We start from the raw sequence: 6,561 nt of genomic DNA, 5'->3' as shown, positions 1-6,561 counted from the left end.
CTCAGGAGAAGTAGTATAATGTGTTTTGGGGTGTGTTTTTACACATACCCATGCTGGGTGGGAGAAATATCTCTGTAAATGACAATTTTTTAATTTTTTTTTACACACAATTGTCCATTTACAGAGTTATTTCTCCCACCCAGCATGGGTATGTGTAAAAATACACCTCAAAACACATTATACTACTTCTCCCGAGTACGGCGATACCACATGTGTGGCACTTTTTTGCACCCTAACTGTGCTAAAGGGCCCAAAGTCCAATGAGTACCTTTAGGATTTCACAGGTCATTTTGCGGAATTTGATTTCCAGACTACTCCTCACGGTTTAGGGCCCCTAAAATGCCAGGGCAGTATAGGAACCCCACAAATGACCCCATTTTAGAAAGAAGACACCCCAAGGTATTCCGTTAGGAGTATGGTGAGTTCATAGAAGATTTTATTTTTTGTCAAAAGTTAGCGGAAAATTGATTTTTATTGTTTTTTTCACAAAGTGTCATTTTCCACTAACTTGTGACAAAAAATAAAATCTTCTATGAACTCACCATACTCCTAACGGAATACCTTGGGGTGTCTTCTTTCTAAAATGGGGTCATTTGTGGGGTTCCTATACTGCCCTGGCATTTTAGGGGCCCTAAACCGTGAGGAGTAGTCTGGAAATCAAATTCCGCAAAATGACCTGTGAAATCCTAAAGGTACTCATTGGACTTTGGGCCCTTTAGCGCAGTTAGGGTGCAAAAAAGTGCCACACATGTGGTATCGCCGTACTCGGGAGAAGTAGTACAATGTGTTTTGGGGTGTATTTTTACACATACCCATGCTGGGTGGGAGAAATAACTCTGTAAATGGACAATTGTGTGTAAAAAAATCAAAAGATTGTCATTTACAGAGGCATTTCTCCCACCCAGCATGGGTATGTGTAAAAATACACCTCAAAACACATTGTACTACTTCTCCTGAGTACGGCAATACCACATGTGTGGCACTTTTTTGCACCCTAACTGCGCTAAGGGGCCCAAAGTCCAATGAGTACCTTTAGGATTTCACAGGTCATTTTTGTTTCAAGACTACTCCTCACGGTTTAGGGCCCCTAAAATGCCAGGGCAGTATAGGAACCCCACTAATGACCCCATTTTAGAAAGAAGACACCCCAAGGTATTCCGTTAGGAGTATGGTGAGTTCATAGAAGTTTTTATTTTTTGTCACAAGTTAGCGGAAATTGATTTTAATTGTTTTTTTTCACAAAGTGTCATTTTCCGCTAACTTGTGACAAAAAATAAAATCTTCTATGAACTCACCATACTCCTAACGGAATACCTTTGGGTGTCTTCTTTCTAGAATGGGGTCATTTGTGGGGTTCCTATACTGCCCTGGCATTTTAGGGGCCCTAAACCGTGAGGAGTAGTCTTGAAACCAAATGTCGCAAAATGACCTGTGAAATCCTAAAGGTACTCATTGGACTTTGGGCCCCTTAGCGTACTTAGGGTGTAAAAAAGTGCCACACATGTGGTACCGCCGTACTCAGGAGAAGTAGTATAATGTGTTTTGGGGTGTATTTTTACACATACCCATGCTAAGTGGGAGAAATATCTCTGTAAATGACAATTGTTTGATTTTTTTACACACAATTGTCCATTTACATAGAAATTTCTCCCACCCAGCATGGGTATGTGTAAAAATATACCCCAAAACACATTATACTACTTTTCCTGAGTACGGCGGTACCACATGTGTGACACTTTTTTGCAGCCTAGGTGCGCTAAGGGGCCCAACTTCCTATTCACAGGTCATTTTGAGGCATTTGTTTTCTAGACTACTCCTCGCGGTTTAGGGCCCCTAAAATGCCAGGGCAGTATAGGAACCCCACAAGTGACCCCATTTTAGAAAGAAGACACCCCAAGGTATTCCGTTAGGTGTATGGCGAGTTCATAGAAGATTTTATTTTTTGTCACAAGTTAGTGGAAAATGACACTTTGTGAAAAAAAACCAATAAAAATCAATTTCCGCTAGCTTTTGACAAAAAATAAAATCTTCTATGAACTCGTCATACACCTAACAGAATACCTTGGGGTGTCTTTTTTTCTAAAATGGGGTCACTTGTGGGGTTCCTATACCGCCCTGGCATTTTACGGGCCCAAAACCGTGAGTAGTCTGGAAACCAAATGTCTCAAAATGACTGGTCAGGGGTATAAGCATCTGCAAATTTTGATGACAGGTGGTCTATGAGGGGGCGAATTTTGTGGAACCGGTCATAAGCAGGGTGGCCTTTTAGATGACAGGTTGTATTGGGCCTGATCTGATGGATAGGAGTGCTAGGGGGGTGACAGGAGGTGATTGATGGGTGTCTCAGGGGGTGGTTAGAGGGGAAAATAGATGCAATCAATGCACTGGGGAGGTGAACGGAAGGGGGTCTGAGGGGGATCTGAGGGTTTGGCCGAGTGATCAGGAGCCCACACGGGGCAAATTAGGGCCTGATCTGATGGGTAGGTGTGCTAGGGGGTGACAGGTGGTGATTGATGGGTGTCTCAAGGTGTGATTAGAGGGGGGAATAGATGCAAGCAATGCACTGGCGAGGTGATCAGGGCTGGGGTCTGAGGGCATTCTGAGGGTGTGGGCGGGTGATTGAGTGCCCTAGGGGCAGATAGGGGTCTAATCTGATAGGTAGCAGTGACAGGGGGTGATTGATGGGTAATTAGTGGGTGTTTAGGGTAGAGAACAGATGTGAACACTGCACTTGGGAGGTGATCGGACGTCGGATCTGCGGGCGATCTATTGGTGTGGGTGGGTGATCAGATTGCCCGCAAGGGGCAGGTTAGGGGCTGATTGATGGGTGGCAGTGACAGTGGGTGATTGATGGGTGGCAGTGACAGGGGGTGATTGATGGGTGGCAGTGACAGGGGGTGATTGATGGGTGGCAGTGACAGGGGGTGATTGATGGGTGATTGATATGTGATTGACAGGTAATCAGTGGGTTATTACAGGGGATAACAGATGTAAATATTGCACTGGCGAATTGATAAGAGGGGGTCTGAGGGCAATCTGAGCGTGTAGGCGGGTGATTGGGTGCCCGCAAGGGGCAGATTAGGGTCTGATCTGATGGGTAACAGTGACAGGTGGTGATAGGGGGTGATTGATGGGTGATTGATGGGTAATTAGTGGGTGTTTAGAGGAGAGAATAGATGTAAACGCTGCGCTTGGGTGGTGATCTGATGTCGGATCTGTGGGCGATCTATTGGTGTGGGTGGGTGATCAGATTGCCCGCAAGGGGCAGGTTAAGGGCTGATTGTTGGGTGGCAGTGACAGGGGGTGACAGGGGGTGATTGATGGGTGATAGGTGATTGGCAGGTGATTGACAGGTGATCAGTGGGTTATTACAGGGAAGAACAGATGTAATTAATGCACTGGCGAATTGATAAGGGGGGGGGGGTCTGAGGGCAATCTGAGCGTGTGGGCGGGTGATTGGGTGCCCGCAAGGGGCAGATTAGGGTCTGATCTGATAGGTAACAGTGACAGGTGGTGATAGGGGGTGATTGATGGGTGATTGATGGGTGATTAGTGGATGTTTACACCAGATAACATGTAAACAATACATTTGGGAGGTAATCTGACGGCGGGTTTGCGGGCGATCTAATGGTGTGGGTGGGTGATCAGATTGCCCGCAAGAGGCAGGTTAGGGGCTGATTGATGGGTGGCAGTGACAGGGGGTGACAGGGGGTGATTGGTGATTGGCAGGTGATTGACAGGTGATCAGTGGGTTATTACAGGGAAGAACAGATGTAATTAATGCACTGGCGAATTGATAAGGGGGGGTCAGAGGGCAATCTGAGCGTGTGGGCGGGTGATTGGGTGCCCGCAAGGGGCAGATTAGGGTCTGATCTGATAGGTAAAAGTGACAGGTGGTGATAGGGGGTGATTGATGGGTGATTGATGGGTAATTAGTGGGTGTTTAGAGGAGAGAATAGATGTAAACAATGGATTTGGGAGGTGATCTGATGTCGGATCTGCGGGCGATCTATTGGTGTGGGGGGGTGATCAGATTGCCCGCAAGGGGCAGGTTAGGGGCTGATTGATGGGTGGCAGTGACAGGGGGTGATTGACGGGTGATTGACGGGTGATTGACAGGTGATTGACAGGTGATTGACAGGTGATCAGGGGGGATAGATACATACAGTACATGGGGGGGGGTCTGGGGAGAATCTGAGGGGTGGGGGGGTGATCAGGAGGGAGCAGGGGGCAGGGGGGGGGATGAAAAAAAAATTGCGTTGACAGTTAGTGACAGGGAGTGATTGATGGGTGATTAGGGGGGTGATTGGGTGCAAACATGGGTCTGGGGAGTGGGCAGGGGGGGGTCTGATGGGTGCTGTGGGTGATCTGGGGCGGGGGGGGGGGGGAATCAGTGTGCTTGGTGCGACATAGGGTGGCTGCAGCCTGCCCTGGTGGTCCCTCGGACACTGGGACCACCGGGGCAGGAGGCAGCCTGTATAATACACTTTGTAAACATTACAAAGTGTATTATACACTTTGTATGCGGCGATCGTCGGGTTAACATCCCGCCGGCGCTTCCGTATGGCCGGCGGGATGTTGCGGCGGGTGAGCGGCGCCAGGCGGAGGCGGAGGATCGCGTCACGGATGACGCGATCGCTCCGCCCATGCCCCTACAAGGACCGCCGCCATTTGTCTATACGGCGGTCCTTGCGGGGTGCACTTCCCGGCCGCCAATTGTACATATGGCGGTCGGGAAGTGGTTAACTGTTTTGCTAAAAAGGGCACCAGCGCAAAGAAAGGGTGTGGTAAAAGAAAGACCCTATCAACTTTATTGCATATTGCCACAAAAGTCCTGATTCAATAAAATGTACCCCTTAGGTTTCTCTTAACCACTTGAGGACCGTAGTGTTAAACCTCCCTAAAGACAAGGCCATTTTTAATTAAATTGGCCACTGCAGCTTTAAGGCCAAGCTGCAGGGCCGCACAACACAGCACATAAGTGATCCCCGCCCCCTTTTCTCCCCACCAACATAGCTCTCTGTTGGTGGGGTCTGATCACCCCCAGGTTTTTTTTTTTAATTATTTCAATTTCCCTATCTCCCTCCCGCCATCTGCCTATCACAGCGATCGGCTGGGATAGGCTTCAGCCTATCACAGCGGATTGCTTCTGTGTCCCCCAGCTGTCACACGGCTGTCCCCGGTACAGCGCTGCTGTAGATCACAGCGCTGTATGTCAGGAACCGGCCCGCGGCACGCCTGCGTATACGGTTCCCGACTGCGGGTTTGACTAGATTGAGAGGGGAAGCAGCCTTAGTCAAGCTAAAACAAGGCTGGGACCCCTCAGAACACCTCTCACTGCCACCACTAGCGGTTCGCTAGACACTTCCACTCTGCTGTCGAGTCCTCAGCGCGCACTCCACGTTTTCGTATTTGGGTCAGCTTTGCGCTTAGGCCAAATACGGGAACGCCATGCACCCACACACACACACAGTTGCAATCTTACACTGTCGTGAAGCAAAGACCCACTAACAGTCGTTCCGAACGATACTGTTAGCCACTCTGCTGTCGCTACTCGCACTGGCGTTGTTCGTACGTTGGGTCAGCTGCGCGCTTAGGCCAACGTTTGACAAACGCCCCCACACACAATGCAATTACAATTTCATACGGTAGTGTTGCTCAAGCGTACAATTAGGCATGAACTTATACACAGTTACACTTCAGTCTCTTCTAGGCTATGAGTGTTAGTTTAGTACGGCAGAAGTCAAACTTATTAAATAATAATTTAATATTCTAGAAAAACATAGAACAATGCAGAACTTAATATATACAAAAAGATTACAAAAAAACAAAGTAAAAATGTTACAAGATAAAAGTTACAAAAATAAGAGGTTACAAAGATAACACACACGGATATTTGCGTAAAAATAAACGGGGAAAAAAGAACGTTACCAGCTTAGGTTAGAACGTTGTTTGACGGGAGGACGCCGTTTCGACCAGGAGTCGTGATCCTCCCTAGCTATTCGCTACCTCCGAGAGAAGACACCGGTGGCTGTCCTGGGCCACCTTAAATAGTCCGAAGTGTCCCATGGGGCATTTAATGTCCAGCCCCCAGGAACTAATGCAGTTTCCCCGTTTGTGACATCACCGAACGCTTGTCATAATCCTTCTTGTGATATGCACTTCAAAGGGGGTTCCTGTTTTAGCTTCTTGAAGTTTGGCAGGACACAATGTCACCCATTGAACTCTGCAGACATCAAAAAGCTTCCTCCACATTATTTCCTTGGTTAAAGTGTATTTTAGCACATCCATGAAAAGATCGAATTTTGGTTACAGGTAGCAGTTTGCCTGTAATCCTGTTTACACTTACAGATTTCAAAGCAATTCCACTTCCGTTTTTAAAGTCTGTAGAAATTTCCAACCCCTTCAGGTGTCCGCTTCCCATCCCCAACACTCTGGCAGGCTTGCTTTGTATGATGGGACAATGGCTGATTCCAGTTCAAAAGCCATGCCGACCAGCCTATTCTTCCTCAATTGGCCGCTAATTAGCAGTACACACAGTTTCCCCGGCTGGACAATGAG

The sequence above is a fragment of the Hyperolius riggenbachi genome, chromosome 4 (assembly GCF_040937935.1).
Source record: "Hyperolius riggenbachi isolate aHypRig1 chromosome 4, aHypRig1.pri, whole genome shotgun sequence".
In the NCBI taxonomy this organism is placed as follows: domain Eukaryota; kingdom Metazoa; phylum Chordata; class Amphibia; order Anura; family Hyperoliidae; genus Hyperolius; species Hyperolius riggenbachi.
The sequence above is the reverse complement of the archived record's forward strand: the minus strand, read 5'-3'. Positions refer to the sequence as shown.